At 45.8% G+C, this 18908-nt stretch overlaps 2 long non-coding RNA genes and 10 other non-coding genes across 12 annotated transcripts; 10 read left to right on the top strand and 2 right to left on the bottom strand.

Annotated features, from left to right (window-relative positions):
- Positions 1-3656: 3656 nt before the first annotated feature.
- LOC116880624 lies at positions 3657-3840 on the bottom strand. The gene has a single exon (XR_004385223.1). It is a non-coding gene; the product is annotated as a U2 spliceosomal RNA (small nuclear RNA).
- Positions 3841-7060: 3220 nt separating this feature from the next.
- On the bottom strand, positions 7061-7254 carry LOC116880644. Its single transcript, XR_004385243.1, has one exon. It is a non-coding gene; the product is annotated as a U2 spliceosomal RNA (small nuclear RNA).
- Positions 7255-13610: 6356 nt separating this feature from the next.
- Positions 13611-15122, top strand: LOC116880320. Its single transcript, XR_004385193.1, has 4 exons — positions 13611-14324; positions 14549-14599; positions 14938-14973; positions 15099-15122. It is a non-coding gene; the product is annotated as an uncharacterized LOC116880320 (long non-coding RNA).
- Positions 14046-14120, top strand: LOC116880632. Its single transcript, XR_004385231.1, has one exon. It is a non-coding gene; the product is annotated as a small nucleolar RNA SNORD26 (small nucleolar RNA).
- LOC116880631 lies at positions 14404-14475 on the top strand. The gene has a single exon (XR_004385230.1). It is a non-coding gene; the product is annotated as a small nucleolar RNA SNORD27 (small nucleolar RNA).
- LOC116880630 lies at positions 14796-14870 on the top strand. The gene has a single exon (XR_004385229.1). It is a non-coding gene; the product is annotated as a small nucleolar RNA SNORD28 (small nucleolar RNA).
- Positions 15123-15129: 7 nt separating the features above from the next.
- Positions 15130-17046, top strand: LOC116880319. The gene is made up of 4 exons (XR_004385192.1): positions 15130-16039; positions 16491-16535; positions 16770-16800; positions 16978-17046. It is a non-coding gene; the product is annotated as an uncharacterized LOC116880319 (long non-coding RNA).
- Positions 15294-15420, top strand: LOC116880636. The gene has a single exon (XR_004385235.1). It is a non-coding gene; the product is annotated as a small nucleolar RNA SNORD22 (small nucleolar RNA).
- On the top strand, positions 15617-15683 carry LOC116880629. Its single transcript, XR_004385228.1, has one exon. It is a non-coding gene; the product is annotated as a small nucleolar RNA SNORD29 (small nucleolar RNA).
- On the top strand, positions 15857-15926 carry LOC116880633. Its single transcript, XR_004385232.1, has one exon. It is a non-coding gene; the product is annotated as a small nucleolar RNA SNORD30 (small nucleolar RNA).
- On the top strand, positions 16217-16285 carry LOC116880634. Its single transcript, XR_004385233.1, has one exon. It is a non-coding gene; the product is annotated as a small nucleolar RNA SNORD31 (small nucleolar RNA).
- LOC116880635 lies at positions 16575-16699 on the top strand. Its single transcript, XR_004385234.1, has one exon. It is a non-coding gene; the product is annotated as a small nucleolar RNA SNORD22 (small nucleolar RNA).
- Positions 17047-18908: the final 1862 nt, after the last annotated feature.

Here is an 18908-nt window from a genome sequence, read left to right as displayed (position 1 = left end):
CCTGCTTGTGTTCCCTCTCTCGCTCTCTCTCTGTGTCAAATAAATAAATAAATCTTAAAAAAAAAAAAAGTTAAAGGAAATGGATCTTCTAGCAAGTTTAGAACAAAGATTCCCTTTCATCCTCTAATTAGAAAGCAGCATTAGAACTGATTAGCCAGTTTCTTTAAAACAGTAGTACCGGGGCGCCTGGGTGGCTCAGTGGGTTAAAGCCTCTGCCTTCGGCTCGGGTCATGATCTCAGGGTCCTGGGATTGAGCCCCGCGTCAGGCTCTCTGCTCAGCGGGGAGCCTGCTTCCCTTCCTCTCTCTCTCTGCCTGCCTCTCTGTCTGCTTGTGATCTCTGTCTGTCAGATAAATAAATAAAATCTTTTAAAAAATAAAATTAAAAAAAAACAGTAGTACCAATAATTTTTTTTTCAATTCCAATATAGCCAACATGCAGTGTTATATTAGTTTCAGTTGTATGATATAGTGATTTAACACTTCCATGCATCGCCCAGTGCTCATCAGACAAGGGCAGTCCTTGGGTCCCTGGGTGGCTCAGTCAGTTAAGTGCCTGCCTTTGACTCAGGTCATGATCCCAGGGTTCTGGGATCAAGTCCTGCGTCAGGCTTCCTGCTCAGTGGGGAGCCTGCTTTCTTCCTCTGGCCCTAACCCTCCCCTCTGCTTGTGCTCTCTCCGCCTGTCAAATAAATAATAAAATCTTAAAAAAAAAAAAAAAAAGACAAGGGCACTCCTTGATCCCCATCCCCTGTTTCACCCATTCCCCCCATCTTCCTCCCCTCCGGTAACCACTGGTTTGTTCTCTAGAGTTAAGAGTATTTCTTGGTTTGTCTCTGTTTTATCCCCTTTTGCTCATCTGTCTTGTTTCTTAAATTACACATATGAATGAAATCCTATGGTATCTGTCCGGGGCACCTGGGTGGCTCAGTTGATTAAGCATCTGACTTAGGCTCAGGTCATGATCTCAGAGTCCCAGGATCTAGCCACACATCAGGCTTTCTGCGCAGTGGGGAGCCTGCTTCTCCCTCTCCCTTTGCCCTCCCCCAACAACAGTCACATTCTCTCTCTCAAATAAATAAAAGTCTTTTTTTTAAGATTTTATTTATTTATTTGACAGATCACAACTAGACAGAGAGGCAGTCAGAGAGAGAGGGGGAAGCAGGCTCCCTGCTGAGAAGAGAGCCCAATGCAGGGCTCGATCCCAGGACTCTGAGATCATGACCTGAGCCAAAAGCAGAGGCTTAACCCACTGAGCCACCCAGGCGCCCAATAAATAAAAATCTTAAAAGAAAGAAAAAGAAATCATATGGTATTTGTCTTTCTCTGAGTTATTTCCCTTGGCATAATACTCTGTAGCTCCATCCACAATGTTGCAAGTGGCAAGATTTCATTGTTTTTTATGCCTGAATAATATTCCATTGTGTATACAGACCACATCTCCTTTATCCATTCATCTGTTGATGGACACTTGAACTGCTTCCATAATTTGGCTACTGTAAATAATGCTGCTATAAACCTAGGGCTCCATCTAGCCCTCTAAATTTGAGTTTTTTATGGTTGGGGGGGTAAATACCCAGCAGTGCGATTGGATTGTAGGGTAGTTCTATTTTTAACTTTTTAAGGAACCTCCATGATGTTTTCCATAGTGACTGAATCAGTTTCCATTCCCCGCAAGAGTGCAAGAGGGTTCCTTTTCTTTCCACACTTGCTGTTTCTTGTGTTACTAATTTTTGCCATTCTGACAGGTGTGAGGGGTATCTCATTGTAGTTTTGATTTGCATTTCTCTCACGATGAGTGACGCTGAGCATCTTCTCCTGTGTCTGTTGGCCATCAGAAGGTCTTCTTTGGAGAAATGTCTGTTTGTATCTTCTGCCCATTTTTAACTGGATTATTTGGTTTGGGGTGGGTGTTCATTTGTAAATTTCTTTATGTATTTTGGATACTAATCCTTTTTGGATATGTCATTTGCAAATATCTTCTCCCATTCAGTTGGTTGCCTTTTAGTTCTGTTGACTATTTCCTTCATTTCTGCATAGAAGCTTTTCATTTTGATGAGGTCTCAGTAGTTTATTTCTGCTTTTATTTCCCTGTCTAAGGAGACTTATCTAAAAGAAATGTTGCTATGGCCGATGTCAGAGACCTTACTGCCTGTGTTCTCTTACAAGTTTTTTATGGTTTCAGGTCTCACATTTAGTTTACTACCAGTAATTTACAAAACACTTTTATAAGTAACTAACATTCAATTTTTTAAAAAGATTTTATTTATCTATTTGACAGAGAGAAAGAACACAAGCAGGGGGAGTGGGAGAGGAAGAAGCAGGCTCCCCGCTGCAGGGAGCCCGATGCAGTGGCTTGATCCCAGGACACTAGGATCATGACCTGAGCCAAAGCCAGATGCCTAACCAACTGAGCCACCCAGGCATCCACTAACATTCAATTTGCAAGAAAAATTGAGACTTAAGTGTTTTTCTTTACTTAGTTGCAGAAAATTCTGTACAGAAAAATCAAGGTGAGGGGTGCCTGGCTGTCTCAGTCAGTAGAGCAAGAAACTCTTGATCTCGGGGTTGTAGGTTCGAGCCCCATGTTGTGTGTAAGATTGCTTAAAAGATAAAATATTAGGGTGCCTGGGTGGCTCAGTGGGTTAAGCCGCTGCCTTCGGCTCAGGTCATGATCTCAGGGTCCTGGGATCGAGTCCCGCATCGGGCTCTCTGCTCAGCAGGGAGCCTGCTTCCCTCTCTCTCTCTGCCTGCCTCTCTGTCTACTTGTGATCTCTCTCTGTCAAATAAATAAATAAAATCTTTAAAAAAAAAAAGATAAAATATTTAAAAAAAAAAGAAAAATCAAATTGAATCCACCAATTACTAGAATAAGAGTTCAATAAAAACCAGACACAAAACAATTGTTCTGCATGTCAGGAGCAAACAACTAGAAAAAAATTTTTTTGAGATTTTAAAATTTTATTTATTTGACAGGGAGAAACACAGGGAGAGAGGGAACACAAGCAGGGGGAGTGGGAGAGGGAGAAGCAGGCTTCCACTGAGAAGGGAGCCAGATGCAGGGCTTGATCCCAGGACCCGGGGATCATGACTTGAGTTGAAGGCAGACACCTAACAACTGAGCCTCCCAGGTACCCCAAAAATGTTTTTTTAAGTTGCCATTTATACTAACAACTGTTAACCTTCAAAATAATACTGTCGGTTATTTTGCCAGCAAGGATGGGATTATTCAGGAATAGCGGAGAATTGCAATTCAGGATTTGCGGGCAATTTGCAACAGTCTATAGAACTGAAAATACCCTTACTATTATCCAGAAATGTCACTTCTAGATTCACAGCCCAGAGAAACTCTCATACATGTCCACAAAGCAACATACAAAAGATTTCATACAGCATTGGTTAAAGCATTAAATATTTGGTCATCTGAAAAAATGCCTATCACCAGGGGACAAAATAATTTCTAAAAATTTCTCAATAGAATACTACAAATGACTAAATCTTAAAGAACCAGGGCAGAAAAGACAAAATGTGCATCACAAATAAAGCATGAAAGGAAGAGGGGAAACAGCAGGTTCACCTTAAATTTTTTATTTCAAAAACCAGAAGACACTGTGGAGTACCGACAGTCTGCATTTTAACTGACAACTATCCTGAAAGGGAGAACCATACCATTCACGGAGATACTGGGGTATCAGATTGGTCTGTGGAATGGACGAAGCCAGCCTCCACTAGATCTCCCCGTTCCAAAAATCCACTTCATAAAGTACCCTCAGGTAGAGGATTTACAAAACATTAAATGATAAGAACACTTGCTCTTCATGATCTTGGACCAAAAAAACAAAACAACCTACAATTAAGTTTCCCATCACAACTTGCTTCCCAAATTTTCACTCAAGGCAATAAAAGCAGGCTTAAAGCTGTCCCTGATAAAATTACACATCTCAACTCTTCCAAAAACCCGTCTAATCCTTCCCTGGGAGACCTTCCCACTGGCAGAATTGAGAAATTCTGTTCTCAAATTGAATTTTTCCCAGAGGTGAAAGCCCTCGTCCCAGCTCTCAGCAGAGCACGGCTCATTTGCCTATGCCTATGCCTTCTCCGCTAACGGAGGCAGTGCCTCTTGCTGCCAGCAGGGGGCAGACACTGCTTCCATCCTCGAAGAGCTGCCCTTGGCGAGGAAGCGGTCTACAGTTGAGGTATTTCCCCTAACAACCTCATCAGGAGCTTACCTCAAAGCACAGCGCAGGCGTTCAGTGAATTCCAGTGTCATGCCTTGTTCTACAAAATAGATGCCTTGTTCTATAAAATAAATTATACAGATGCGATTTCTGCCCTCGGGGACGTGGTTAATGGGTCAAGTAGCACAAGGAAAGGAATGCAGAAGTGACATTAAAACTGAAAAATGGGGCTCCTGAGTGGCTCAGTGGGTTAAGCCTCCGCCTTCAGCTCAGGTCATGGTCTCCGCTCGCTCGTGGGATCAAGGCCTGCATCCGGCTTTCTGCTCAGCAGGGAGCCTGCTTCTCCCTCTCTCTCTGCCTGCCTCTGTGCCTACTTGTGATCTCTATCTTTCTCTGTCAAATAAATAAATAAAATCTTTAAAAAAAAAAAAAAAGAAAGAAAGAAAAAAGACCACTTTGGGCACCTGGGTGGCTTGGTGGGTGGAGCGTCTGCCTTCAGCTCAGGTCATGATCCTAGTGTGCTGGGATAGAGCCCCATGTCTGGCTCCTTGCTCAGCAAGGAGTCTGCTTCTCCCTCTCCCCCTGGCCCTCTCCCCTGCTCATGCTCTCTCTCTCAAATAGATAAATAAAATCTTTTTTAAAAGAAAAAAAAAAGATCATTCTGGGGGCACCTGGGTGGCTCAATCAGTTAAGCGTTTGCCTTTGGCTCGGGTCATGGTCTCAGGGTCCTGGGATCAAACCCTGTGTTGGGCTCTCTGCTCAGCGGGGAGTTTGCCTCTCCCTCTCTCTCTCCCTCTGAGCTCTCTCTTCAAATAAAAAATCTTAGGAAGGAAGGAAGGATGGAAAGGAAGGAGGGTAGGAGGGAGGGAGAGAGAGACTACCCTGGCTATAATATGGAGAATGGATTAGAAGGGGGTAAAGTCAGGGGTGCCTGGCTGGCTCAGTTAGTAGAGCATAGGACTCTGGATTTTGGGGTTGTGCGTTCAACCCCCCCATTGGGTGGAGGTTACTTAAAAATAAACTAGAAGAAGAAGAAGAAGGAGAGAGAGAAGGAGGAGAAGGAGGTAAAGTCAGACCCAGGAAACCAGGTTGGGAATCTGCAGCAGAAATCCAGGGGCAAATGGCTTAAGCTAGGGTACTGACAAGGAGAAAAGCAGCTGCTGACGTCTAGAAGCTGGCCTGGCACTTACACCAAGGCCTTGGTGTTCTCCTGTTGAACATAATTTCAGAACATCAACATAAGACAAGGCCACTCTGATCACGATGGGTCAAGTCAAAATAAGCTCATTCGATAATCACATCTGAACACAGAAAAGACATGAACACTGCCCACATCACAAAGTCCAAACAGCTCCCTATCCTGCTAATATGAGTGACTGTTGTTTCTTTACCAATCATAGGTTAGCCTCATCTGACCACGGTCTTCCCTCCTCCTAGGTAAGACTTATTAAGATACCGAATAAGGGGGCACCTGGGTGGCTCAGTGGGCCTTCAGCTCGGGTCATGGTCTCAGGGTCCTGGGATGAAGCCCCGCATCAGGCTCTCTGCTCGGCAGGAAGTCTGCTTCTCCCTCTCTCTCTGCCTGCCTCTCTGCCTACTTGTGATCTCTCTGTTAAATAAATAAATAAAATCCTTGGGAAAAAAAAAGATACCCAATAATAAAACAATGCCACTTCCCAAAAGCAACGAACCCAAAGTAAAGCCTCACTTGTTTAAACCCTCTCCCAAAACACCTAACACAAGCCCAGATCCTAAAATAAGTTCTAACAGCCTCCTACTGAGACACCCTGTGGTTTCCCGTGGTATGTGTTCCTCCTCGCTGTAACAAGCAATAAACTCATGTTGCTCCAATACAAATACGTTCCTGGAAGTCTTTGGCTGGAGACCACTTATGGTTTATCAGCACTGGAGATAATGACCACACCTGGTTTAGACAACTGAGCAAGAGAGGGCCCATTGGAGAAGGAACAGATTTGTAGGAAAAGATGATGAATTCAGATTTGGACAAGCTGAGCTGGTTATGGGCCATCCCAGCAAAGATGTCTGGCAGACTGTTAAATACAAAGGTGTGCAGTTCAGGAGATCCTGGGTTGAGACAATGTTGGGGACATGGCAGCATATATATGGTAAATGAGGCCAAGGTTCCGGGTAAGTTGGTCTAGGCAGAGCATAGTGAGTGAGAAAACAAGTGGACTGGGGCAGAACCCTGAAGAACGTGTAGGGATAGAGAGTGAAAAATGCTCAAGAAGCAAGAGGAGACCCAGGAGAGTGCAGGGTATCAGAAAGCAAGGATGGAGAGCACTTCAGGAAGAAAGGCAGGTCAACAATGTCAAATGCTGAGAGGTCAAGAAGCACAAAGTATTGGGGCACCTGACTGCTTCTGTGGTGGACCATGTGACTCTTGGTCTTGGGGTCCTGAGTTCCAGTCCCACGTTGGGTGTGGAGATTACTTTAAAAGGGGGCAGGGGGTGCCTAGGTGGATCTGTCGGTTAAATGTCTGACTTCGGCTCAGGTCATGATTCCAGGCTCCTGGGACCAAGCCCTGCATTGGGGTCCCTGATCTGCAAGAAATCTGCTTCTCCCTCTCCCTCTGACCCTCCCCTCTGCCCATGCTCTGTCTCTCACTTTCTCACTCTCTCAAATAAATAAAATCTTAAAAAAAAAAAAGATGAAAGTATCTTCTGGGATTAAGTGAGTAAGATCAGTAGTGGCCTTGGTGGAGGGGCCAGTACCAGAGCCAGAGTGCAAGGGGTTAAGGAGAGAATGGGAAGAAAAGACATCCCTGGAATGAGGACTGGGCAGTTTCAGAGATTTCTCTTTGTCCTTCCCACTGTGGTAGCTCTTCTTCCAAGGCCTCGGACACCTGATGTGAGGTTAATCCAACTCCAAGTACATCAACCCTATTAAACACCCAGGGACCAGGGAAATGATGCGTGGAGTGCGAAAAGCAAGCTCCCATTCCAGCTCCCACTCCAAAAATCAGTGGAATACATTGTTCCCAGATAGAGGACGCATCAGATGTTAAACTGGTAAGAACAGATACCACACTTGATCTTAGCCAAAAGGCCGAGAATCGCTAATACCGGTATCAACCCTCTATCATCCCTTCTGTCCCAAACCTTCCTCCCTCGGGTCTACAAACACAGCACGTGAGCCCGTCGTTATACTTTTCAACATCCTCATCTCCCTGAAACCACGCTAATGCTTCCCAAGGTCATGCTTCACCACAATCCTGATAATTCTGTTATCAAACTTGGATCGTTTCTCCACTGAGGTTGCTGGCCGGTCTCCCAATTCCTAGCAAAGCCATGGTTATTTGCATATCCTCCTCCTCCCTTTAGGGAGGCAGTGCCTCTCGTAGCCACCTGAGGGCAGGGTTGCTCCCTGAGCGAACTCGACGGACCTCTAAGCAAGGAGCTCATTCCACCTGTAGCGAAATGAATTGGAGCTGGAAAAAGGTCATTCGAAATTTACGGAGATAAACTAATATATTGAGTCCTTCTTAGTGTCTTGCATTCTGCCAGGCAGCAAGAATATAATGATGATTTCCACAGACATGATCTTGAACCTAAAAGAGTTACAATGGGCGGCAGGGTGGATCAGGCTTGGGGAGGGACCAGGGGAGTTAAAAAAAAAAAAAAAAAACTGGCAAGAAAAGCAAGGGTCTTGACAGCTATATTGATGGCCTGGTCTTTAGCCTAAAGACTATGGAAGGGCACTGAAGGATTATGAGCTGAGAAGTGAGACCTGACCACAAATGTTTTATTTGGAAAGATCTTTCTGCTACAAGGTAGAGAATGGATTGATTAAAAGGGAGGAAACCAGATCCAGGGAGCCAGATAAAATTTGTTGTAAAAACCACAGGAAAGGTGTGCCTGGGTGGCTCAGTTGGTTAAACATCTGCCTTCAGCTCAGGTCATGACCTCCAAGTCCTAGGATGGAGCCCTGGATCAGGCTCCCTGCTCAGCAGAGATCCTGCTTCTCTGTCTCCCTCTGCTGCTCTCCCTGCATATGAGCTCACTCACTCTCTCTCTGTTAAATGAATAAATAAAACCTTTTAAAAAGAAAGATTTTATGCAACCTACTAATGAGAGAACAAATAAGATTTAAGACTGGTTCAAAGGAGAATTCTAGGAAAGGAGTATTTTCGAATCCATCAGTCAAGAATGCTGATAAGAATTTGTTCATAGGTAGATATAAAATGGGCTAATAAAAAAAACAAAAATAAAATAAAACTGGCTAATGTCACACAAGGATATCACAGAATTATAAAATAAACAAATCAAGAGTAAATAGGAAGTCCAAAAAAAGGACACACTCCCTAGAAAATCAGATAACCCCAAAGATGCGTTGGCTCACTTTACAACATCAGAAGGATGCCGAGCAATCACTTTGGCCTCTCTCCAATTTTTGGAAAAAGGCAAAAAAAATTTTAACAGGGTCAAAAGTAGAGACCAGGTTTGAATCACAGCTCAACCACAGTAGCTCTGTGTCCCTGGGTGAGTAACGATCTAATACTCAGTTTTCTTTTATTTTTTTTTTTTAAGATTTTATTTATTTGACAGAGAGAGATCACAAGTAGGTGCAGAGAGAGAGAGGAGGAGGAAGCAGGCTCCCTGCCAAGCAGAGAGCCCAATGCGGGACTCAGTCCCAGAACTCTGAGATCATGACCTGAGCTGAAGGCAGAGGCTTAACCCACTGAGCCACCCAGGCGCCCATCAGTATTCTTACCTGTAAACCAGGGATGAGATTTTTTTTTTTTTTAAGATTTTATTTATTTATTTGCCAGAGACAGAGGGAGAGAGAGTGAGCAAGCACAGGCAGACAGAGAGGCAGGCAGAGGCAGAGGGAGAAGCAGGCTCCCCGCCAAGCAAGGAGCCCGATGTGGGACTCGATCCCAGGACGCTGGGATCATGACCTGAGCCGAAGGCAGCCGCTTAACCAACTGAGCCACCCAGGCGTCCCCAGGGATGAGATTTTTGTTGTCGTTTCCAAGTAGCTTCCACACCCAAAGTGGGGCTTGAACTCACAACCCCCCAACCGCACGCTCTACTGACTGAGGCCCCCAAGCACCCAAAAACTAATTTCGAACTGAGGTAATACTTCACATAAAGCACTTAGTATACTACCTTCCCTGGGTGCCATGGGAAGCAGTTAATGGATATTAATATTTTTCTAAGATTTGTTTATTTATTTGAAAAAGAGCACAGGGCGGGGAGGGACAAAGAGAGAGGCAGAGAACCTCTAGCACACTCCCCACTGAGCAGGGAGCTGGATGCAGGGCTCCACACCTGACTCTGAGACCATGGCTGGAGCTGAAGAGTCAAAGCCTTAACCAACTGAGCCACCCACGAGCCCCAGATGTTAATATAATAACATTAACACCCTCTGCTGATTGTTTCATCTCACTGTTCCCATTTCTCATTTCTTGACACCCAAGCCTTTTGATTCTGGCCACATAAATGTATTTACACACACACACACACACACACACACACACACACACGTTTCATTTAATATGACTACTACATTCTTCACTTCCAGAACAATCTCCTTTCTTATCCAAAGGAAAAAAAAATTCAGTGTTCATTTATTCCGTGGATAATGAAACTTGCGTTATTTCCACCAAACTTCAATCTCCCCTTGACATACACAAAATCTCCCCAGTTCTGTTTCCAAAATCCTACTCATGGGCAACGGAGTGGCTCAGTGGGTTAAGCCTCTGACTTCGGCTCAGGTCATGATCTCAGGGTCCTGGGATCGAGCCCCGCATGGGGCTCTCTGCTCAGAAGGGAGCCTGCTTCCCCCCTTCTCTCTGCCTGCCTCTCTGCCTACTTGTGATTTCTCTCTGTCAAATAAATAAATAAAATCTTTAAAAAAAATCCTACTCATGACCTGTTATGTTACGTACAAGTCAGTGAGCAGAGCCCAGCCCTCCTGTCCTTCTCCCTGGAACACTCTACCCCAGGTGGTTCTGGGCTCCATTTCCTTCAGCGTCCTGCACAGACATCCCCCTCATCAGGAAGTCAGGAAGACCCTCTCTGAGTGACATGACAGTTTCTCCCTTTGATCCCAGCACTCCCTCTCTCCTTCCCTGCTTCACGTTTACCACAGCATTCCACTCGACCTGACACATCATTTGTTCCTCTGTGTCCATCCACCAGAAAAGAAGCTCCAAGGGAGCATAGGGGACTGTCTGCTTCGTTCCTTGTTGTATTTCCTACGCCTAGCAGGTGTTCAACAGATAAATACTGGCAGAATAAATATTACTGAATGTCACCTGTGATCTTCAATGGCCAAGAACACTGCCTTGTTTAGTGCTTATTCCCTTTAACCCCTTTGTAGCTTCCAAATAGAACCACCAGTTTTCGGCATCCCCCACCTTCTAGTCACGACACAAGAGGCTGCAAACTCACACTTAGGCTACCTTTGACCCACAGGCATATTTGGATTGCCTTATACAACGTGCTTAAAATTTCCAGGCTAGATGGCAGCCATTAAAATGGACAAATTAGGGGCGCCTGGGTGGCTCAGTGGGTTAAAGCCTCTGCCTTCGGCTTGGGTCATGGTCCCAGGGTCCTGGGATCGAGCCCCACATTGGGCTGTCTGCTCAGTGGGGAGCCTGCTTCCCTCTCTCTCTCTCTCTGCCTACTTGTGATCTCTGTCAAATAAATAAATAAAATCTTAAAATAAAATAAAATAAAATGGACAAATTAATATACAGTTCTGGATTTCTGGATCCTCTTGGTTAGATTTTTCACACAGAAACACTATTTTAGCAACGCAACAACCAACTGGGCTAAAAAGTGGCCTAGCTTGCCACTGTCCCCACCAGTTCATATCATCATTTTGGGGCATTATTTACATATCTGCACATATGTCAGTTGGAGATCCCTGACTTAAATCCCCTCTTTCCATTCCCATTGCCAGTACACTTGTTAGTACAGAATCCACTTCCCTGTTGCCTAAACTACTCGGACAATCTAATGTCCTTGTCTGCATCTCATCTCTCAGTTTCCTATCACCTCCCTGCTCAAAAACTTTCATCTTTTTCCCCTCATCATCTACGGTTCATATAATCTTTGCATTCCAGACCCTCCTCATTTGGCCTTCCCCAGGAAATCTTTTCCAGTTTTATATTCTACGATTCCCCTCCAGCCCATCATTCATAAATTACACTCATACACTTCCTTTCCGTTCCAGCTCCAAGCCTGTGCTCAATTTTTTTTTAAGATTTTATTTATTTGACAGAGAGCGAGAAAGGGAACACAAGCAGAGGGAGCAGCAGTAGGAGTGAGAGAAGCAGGCTCCCCTCTGAGCAAGGAGCCTGACCTAAGGCTCGATCCCAGGACCCTGGGATCATGACCTGAGCCGAAGGCAGACACCTAACGACTGAGCCATGCAGGTGCTCCCTGCGCTCAAATTTTAACTGGAATCCCCACCTACCCCCACCCCTGTAGTCTGTTTAATCTACTCTTCAAGGCCTAGGCACTCCATAAAGCATTTCCCAACTCCCATTTCCACACACAACCCCTCTATATCCTATCTGCCTAGTGTGGACCTTCTGAATTGTTCATAGTTTAACTGTTTCATACACAAAACACACACACAAACACACATATGTAAAATATTTCGGGCTTTTTTTGGTTATTTAAGTAATTTCTATACTGAACGTGGGGCTTGAATTCAGGACCCCGAGATCAGGAACCACTCACTCCTTCAACGGAGTCAGTCATTTACCCCCGCATCTTCTATATACTTTGTTATAATTTTTCAACCATGTAGTTGAGCAAGCAATTAATATTTGCTGAATAAATAAATTTATTTCGGTCCTTAAATGTATTCAAGCTGGAATTCTCTCAGTTGTGAATACTTGTTAGGGTACCCTGGGACACACATAGGGACACTGTTGCCCCGAGAGTGACAATTGGTTTGGCAGGGGGAGAGACAGAAAAAATCTTAGATATTAAAGAGGTTTCTGGCCCTTCAAAGGGCCATGGTACATAAGCAAATATACAGCATACCAGTGGTATTAAAATTTCATGAGTGGGACTGGAGAGGGAAATGTCTTCTTAAGGCTCCTGGGGAAGGGGAACAACAACAACCAAAAAAGACAGAAACAGAACCCTGGGATCATTCCATTTGTTTCCTGTGCATTTGCCTGCTCCCTGACTACCTTGAGCAGTAACTCAAAGATGAGAGCCGAAAAGCCTAACGGTCAGATGTGCGGGCATGGAATCAGATAGCCTGGATTTGCAGACTGCTTGGTTCTGATTATCTCTTAAATGGGTAACACGCACAAGTTACTTAACCTCCGTAGACCTCACGTTCCTCACCTGTAACATTACCTTAATAGCTTCCTGCCCGGGGTTGCAGTGTTAGGTGAGGTCACACAGAGGAGCACACAGTCAGAACTTAGTCCATGTTTCTGAAACCGGCAAGTACACCGACTACTTACCACAAATTGCTGATGAACCAAGCTAGTTGGTCCGAATGGTCTAGAGGTGACTGGAACCACCTTGAGGATCAGGTGAGAGTTGCAAGCCCCTCTGTAAGAACTCTTTGCATCTAGGGTCCCGTATCTATAAAATGGGGCTAGTTATGGGGCTATCTTGGGATTTGGGAGAACTAAAGTAATCAAGTCGTGTAGTGTGCTTAAAACGGTGCTTCCAAGGATAGCGAATATTAGCTCAACTACAAGCCAAGCTTCCAACGACAGCGGACTAGACAGCAGGTCATAGGTGGCAGCTCAGGAAAAATCAGACCCTGTCGGAAGACTCAAACGGAGCACTTACAGCCTGATTCACTTTACCAAAATGGCTCCATACAAAGGACCTCCCCCCAGCCACCCGCTACACAGAAACCCTGCGCACCGGCCCTGGAATGGGCGCTGGGCGGCAGGCGCGGGACCGAGATGACACCGGTCGAGGCTTCAGGAGGTTCGGGATCCGTGGAGGCAGAGCCTACACACCGGTTTAGGGTGTGTGTGTGCGGGTGGGTGGGTGGGCCAGGGGGTGCAGGCACCGGTGACCGAGGCAGTGCGTCGCTCACCACCAGTGCGAGGCCTCGGCTCCTGCGTCCTGGTCCCAGAGAAAGATAGCGGTACAGACCCCAACCATAACCACAAAGCCGACCGCGCCCTTCCCTAAAGCGCATGCGCGTCTTTTTCCCGCCCCAGCTCCTGACGGTGCGCACCGCACTCCCGCCTTCCTTGGAATTCTCTACCCACAACTCCCCGGGCTCGCGCGCCCTCTCTTTTTTTCCCCCCCGCGCGCCCTCTTTCTATACGCCTGCGTCCGCTATAGTCCCGCCCACAAGTCCCGTGGGCCTCTGCGAGGTGCTATTTAAGTATCTCGCCGCCGCCCTTCGGTCTCATTTTACCACGGAGTGCGGTGAGTGTGGGATTTTTTTTTTTTGCGTTATTTTCATAAGTCAAGTGAGCGAAGCACGCTTGAGCGTGTTAGGCTGGGTTTACTGGTTGGCGTGGGAGGATTAAGGTCTTGGCCATGGCCTTGAATTCGCGGAGCCGCCGCGGAGCTTTGTAAAGGACAAAATGGCGACGGCGGGCCGTGGCGGCGGCCCTCTCTGTGATGAGAACCTCTTCACAGACCTGTACTGAGCTCCGTGAGGATAAGACTCTCTGAGGAGACGGGCCTTGCACAGCCCGAGCCCCGCACAGCCGCAGCTCCGGAAGACAAAGCGAACGTGAAGTCACGGGTGTTGATTTAATGTCCCTTTGTCTGCAGGGTTCGGGCGCACCTTTGAACGCTGGAGAATGGAGAAGAGCCGACTTGCGTGGGTAGGTGTTTGTGGTCATCCTTTCCCGCTGTTTCTCTACTGTGCAGCTGACGCAGGCGCCCTGGGGTGTGCTACGGGGATGATACTTAAATTGAACTCTCTCTTTCTGATGGCTCAGTGGAGAAAACATAAAAACTCTGAGTAGCACCACCCTGCAGCAGACGTGTGGGGTTTCGGCGCGGAAGTGTTAGGGCACGAACGTGAGATGGGCTGCAAGGTACGGCACTAAGTGAGGGGTGCTCCTCGGTTTCTTTCAGATGCGGTTCGGCTCTAAAGACCCTAGAGGTTTGAGGGTGAGGCAAGACCTATCACATGATCCGTTCAAACTAGGCCTCACTGTGATGCTCCAGGTGGGTATGAGGCGATTTCTGCAGGTGTGGGTGGGCCTGGGGTCTGGTGGGGTTTGCTCTCCTCCAAATTGTGCTGACCACTCAATGATGAACATAAAAAAGACAAGCATATGGCTGAACTTAAAGTGATGTCATCTTCCTGCTGAGAAGTGGGCCAGGAGTACTCAAGGGTCTGTGAGCGATTCTTCTTCGGTACATCATAATGCCTGTCTTTTCTGCTCTAGCATCTCATCACTAGGCCTGAGGAACCCAACCGTCTGCCTGGGTGAATACAGGTAATTAACTGTTGAAATGGGGGATTGGAGTGTCCTCTCCGGTTTTGCCTACAACCGGGAGAGCAAATGGCCAGTGGAGCCGTGTTGCCTTTTTGCTCCTTCCAGCTTGTTCCTCTGGGAATGATGTTGCTGTGGAGGGAGAGCCGCCCAACAGTACAGTTCTTGGGAGGGTGTGCTCTCCCTCACCCATGTCACTGTCAGATGATTTGAATAGATACGCTGATCCTCTGTGAGGTGCGACAATTTATAGCATGTTAGAGTTCTGATGGCAGTTTTGTTAAGGAAGAAACTCTACTCCAGTTTGTATTTTTAGATAACCATTTGTTCCGCTTTTGCAGGTTGTCCTGATGGTGATACATTCCATCTGTTCTACGGTAAGTAGCTTCTGACAGTACTGTGATAAGTAAGCATATATATGAGTTCAGTATCCAAAGGATGGTTTTTATCATCGTGCTTGTTTTTGTTGTTCTGACCAGAGACTTGTTTTTATTTATTGTAGACTCCATTCCCAACGTGAGGCTCAAACTCATGACCTCGAGCTCAAGAGTCACATGTTGCATGGACTGAGCCAGCCAGGGGTCCCTTGAACATCCTCTAGATGTTGATTCAAGACTCTGCCCAGGGTTGAACTCTTGGCAAGTGTTAAGGATGGTGAGTACTTGTAACCTTAGTGGTTGTGGCTTGGCAGAGTATGTACCAGTGAGGAGAGCAAGCATCTTGTCTTACCCCTGTCATAGCCCCAGAGCCAGTAATGGTGAACCCACTGGGGCTAGCTGGGAGAGAGGATGAGAATTTGTTCCATAAGGAACTGTCTGAGGTACAGCATATGCCTGTCAGTAGCATTTTCTTAGCTTAAATCTGTTAACCATAGCTAGAATGGACTTGGCTGTTTTAGATCCTTTACTAATTCTGTAATTTTCTCATTCAGAAGCAGCTTGTTCCTGTGTGTTACCCCAAAGCCTCCAGAGTTAACAGGTTAGTCGATTAATGTCTATGGTTCATGCCCCAAATAGGCAGTTTCCGTGATGAATCAAACTAGCTCACTATGACTTACACAATGAAAATAAGTGAACACCTGAGAAACTGGTGAAGGCAGGAGCAGAGGGATGCTATGTGGAAGGGCTTTTTATACACCTACACTTTCATCTTTTTCTAGGTGCTGTTACCATAACCTGCTTGCTTGTTCAGAGGTGAGATGTTTATATATGTGGTACGTGGAGCATATCAGGTAGAAAAAATAGCCTTTTGAGGGCCTAAATGCATGATGACTTACATGGAATCTCGTTCGGCTGATGACTTGCTGTTGAGACTCGGAAGTCTGATTCTCCTAGGAATGATAATTTTAAGTGGGAACAACTTTTGTTGGAGGTAAGCATTACTGACTCTGGTCTTAACTGTTTCAGGTCTAGTACCTTGTGTGGAGCCCAAGAGTGACTTGAGGTAAATGCCTTTGTAACACTGTCTTTTAGCTGCTGTATAAAATTTGCCAGGTGTTTTTGGGTGTGTGTGGGTGTGTGTTTTGGGTGGCATTTTTCTTGGGTAGCTGTAAGAAGACATGACTGGCTTACTACAGAGTCTTGTCTCTGACCCTTCTGAACCACCTGCGACAAGCTCCCCCTCACCAGTGATGAATTCAATACCGCCCCAGTCTGATCACTGTGACTGAAAGGTATTTTCTGAGCTGTGAGCTTGTCTTAGAATGAAGTGACAGCCGTGGAAAGTTTTATCAAGTGGCATTTAAGCCAGTAGGAAGTTCTGTGGACTACCTGGTGGTTACTGTAAAATATGCATGGTGAAACTGACAAAGCCTTTACAGATAATGCCTTTGCTCTAAGCAGTAGAGACCCCTAGGGATGATTGAGAGGCTTAGTTCTCAATTATTCTTTTGCAGGAACCCTGAGCTATTTTTCTGCTGGGCTCCAGTCTGAAGTCAGAGGTGAGTAAATGTAGGTGCAGGGTGGCCCAAACTAGAACTTCCCAGTGAAGAAACAGTCACATGTCCTACCTCCTGTCCTAGTCCCAGAGCCTGTAAAGGTGAACCCACTGGGGCTGGCTGGGGGAAAAGAGGAAACTTGTTCCAGAAGGAACTGTCTGAGGGATCATAAGGGGTTTCTAAATATGGGAAAGAGTGATAAATTTCTTTTTGAAATTGAATATATTTGTTTTCCAGGTCTGAAGAAAGAACACGGCCTGTATCCTAGGTTAGTGTCTATTCAAAAATTGGTGTTTAGAATTTAATAGAGAAAGATAAACAGAAAAGGTATGCCTGGAGGCAGGTTTTTTAAGGTGAACTAGTTTAAAGGGTAGGCCGAACATATTACATTATTACCTAGAAAGAAAAATTCACCTTTTTTTTTTTTTTCCTTCCCCCTCTACAGGAATCCAGTTCTTCAGGACTATCAAAAGGAAGTTTTCAGGTTATTTTTTGTACAACCTAGTAGAAGTGAACATAACAGTTGTTTCAACCTTTCTAAATAAAAGTTTGGACCTTTATTGTTGTTCATGTGTTTTGAGTGTCTGGCGGAGCAGAAGGAAATAATCTTGGGGAATTTGCCCTTGTCAGCATTGTTTAGTGTGGCAGGCTGCCTACTGTGGTCTAGCTTGGGGAAGCATTGTTCAGGGAACCTCAGTAGATCTAAGGTTCCCCACCGTCAACTGTTGTGCTGTACTGTGTGAAATGGGTGTGGGTGATGACTTTAGCAGGCTTACCTGAAGGCACTAGGAGCCAGTGGGGCATGACCATCAGGGATCCCTTAGACTAAAAAAAAAAAAAGTGTCAGATTTTGGTGTTTCATTGCACTTATCTGCATACAAAACTTCAACATGGTTTCTGTGGCATCTTTTCCTGTAGGATCAGGCCTACAGCCCTTGCATTTCTGTTCGTGTAGTGAACCTCTGGCCTGCCTACATGCCCTTTTTCTGGAATTCTCTGGGTTCTTTCATGCAGGTGACTCAGGGGTCCCCGGATAGTTATTTAAACATCCAGTTTGATGTCTCAGGGTCATGAGATCAAGCCCTGTGTTGAGCTTCACACTGGGCATGGAACCTACTTAAAATTTTGTCAGCTGGGGATGCCTGGGTAGCTCAGTTATATGTCTGCTTTCAGCTCAGGTCATGATCCCAGGGTCCTGGGATCAAGCCCCCAATCAGGCTTCCTGCTCAGTGGGAAGCCTGCTTCTTCCTTCCATTCTCCCTGCTTGTGTTCCCTCTCTGGCTGTGTCTCTGACAAAGAAGTACAGATTTTTTAATAATACAGTACTTTGCTGTGTGTGGGGTTTTTGTTTTTGGTTTTTTTTTGTTTATTTTTGGACAAATCACAAGTAGGCTCCCTGCTGAGCAGAGAGCCTGATGCTGGCCAGGATGCTGAACTCGATCCCAGGACCTTGGGATCATGACCTGAGCTGTAGGCAGAGGCTTTAACCCACTGAGTCACCCAGGTGCCCCAAAGAAATAAAATCTTAAAAAAATTTTCTGTCAACTGCTATAAGGCTTACCTTGCTTGACCAGTCATTGTCAATTTATGCTGTTGGTGTAAATACACCTTGAGTGGAATAATCCTACCTGGTTTTCCCCCCCCTTTTTAAGATTTGAGATAGCACAGCTTACATTGGGGCTGGGTGAAGGAGGGGAAGAAGCAGAATCCCTGCTGGGCAGGGAGGCTGGATTCCAGGACCTTGGAGTCAGGACCCAGCCTAAGGCTGATGCTTAATTGACAGCCACCGCACCACCCCTCCTTGCCTTTGTTCCAGCGGGAAACCACTTCTGTTCATTCAGGACATCTGGTGGGGTGCTCAGTGAACACGTACATGAATGTGATTTGCACTGAATATCTACTTTCTATGTGTGCCATTGTATCTGGGCATTTAGGAAGTGGGAGTTAAGATATGTGAATGGGCACTTGAGAATTTATAATCTCATTCAGTTGGGTTCTCTGTCCCCACACATACCTGGTAATTTCAAATCTTCACTTTTTTTTTTTTCTTTTAAGATACTTCAGTGTGCCAGGGGTGGGGGAGAATCTCAGCAGACTCTCCACTGGGTGCTGACCCAACTTAAGCTGGATGCCAGGACTCCCAAGTCCTGACTGAGCCACCCCAGGGCCCCCAAGTCTTGCTTTTTAATTGTCCTTGAGCAAGCTGGCCTTGGGGATGAAGAACAGTAAAGGAAATTGTCAAAGCAGAAGCTCTGGGTGGGGGGGTGGTTATGTGTGTTGCTAATCTTCAGAGCAGTTGCATGGTTGCCTACACCCGGAGCCTCAAGTCCGCACGCTCACACAACCTCCATCCCCATCCCACAGGCAGTTCTGGTT

The sequence above is a fragment of the Lontra canadensis genome, unplaced genomic scaffold, assembly GCF_010015895.1.
Source record: "Lontra canadensis isolate GAN:19392208 unplaced genomic scaffold, GSC_riverotter_1.0 scaffold66, whole genome shotgun sequence".
Classification (NCBI taxonomy): domain Eukaryota; kingdom Metazoa; phylum Chordata; class Mammalia; order Carnivora; family Mustelidae; genus Lontra; species Lontra canadensis.
The sequence above is the reverse complement of the archived record's forward strand: the minus strand, read 5'-3'. Positions and strand labels throughout refer to the sequence as shown.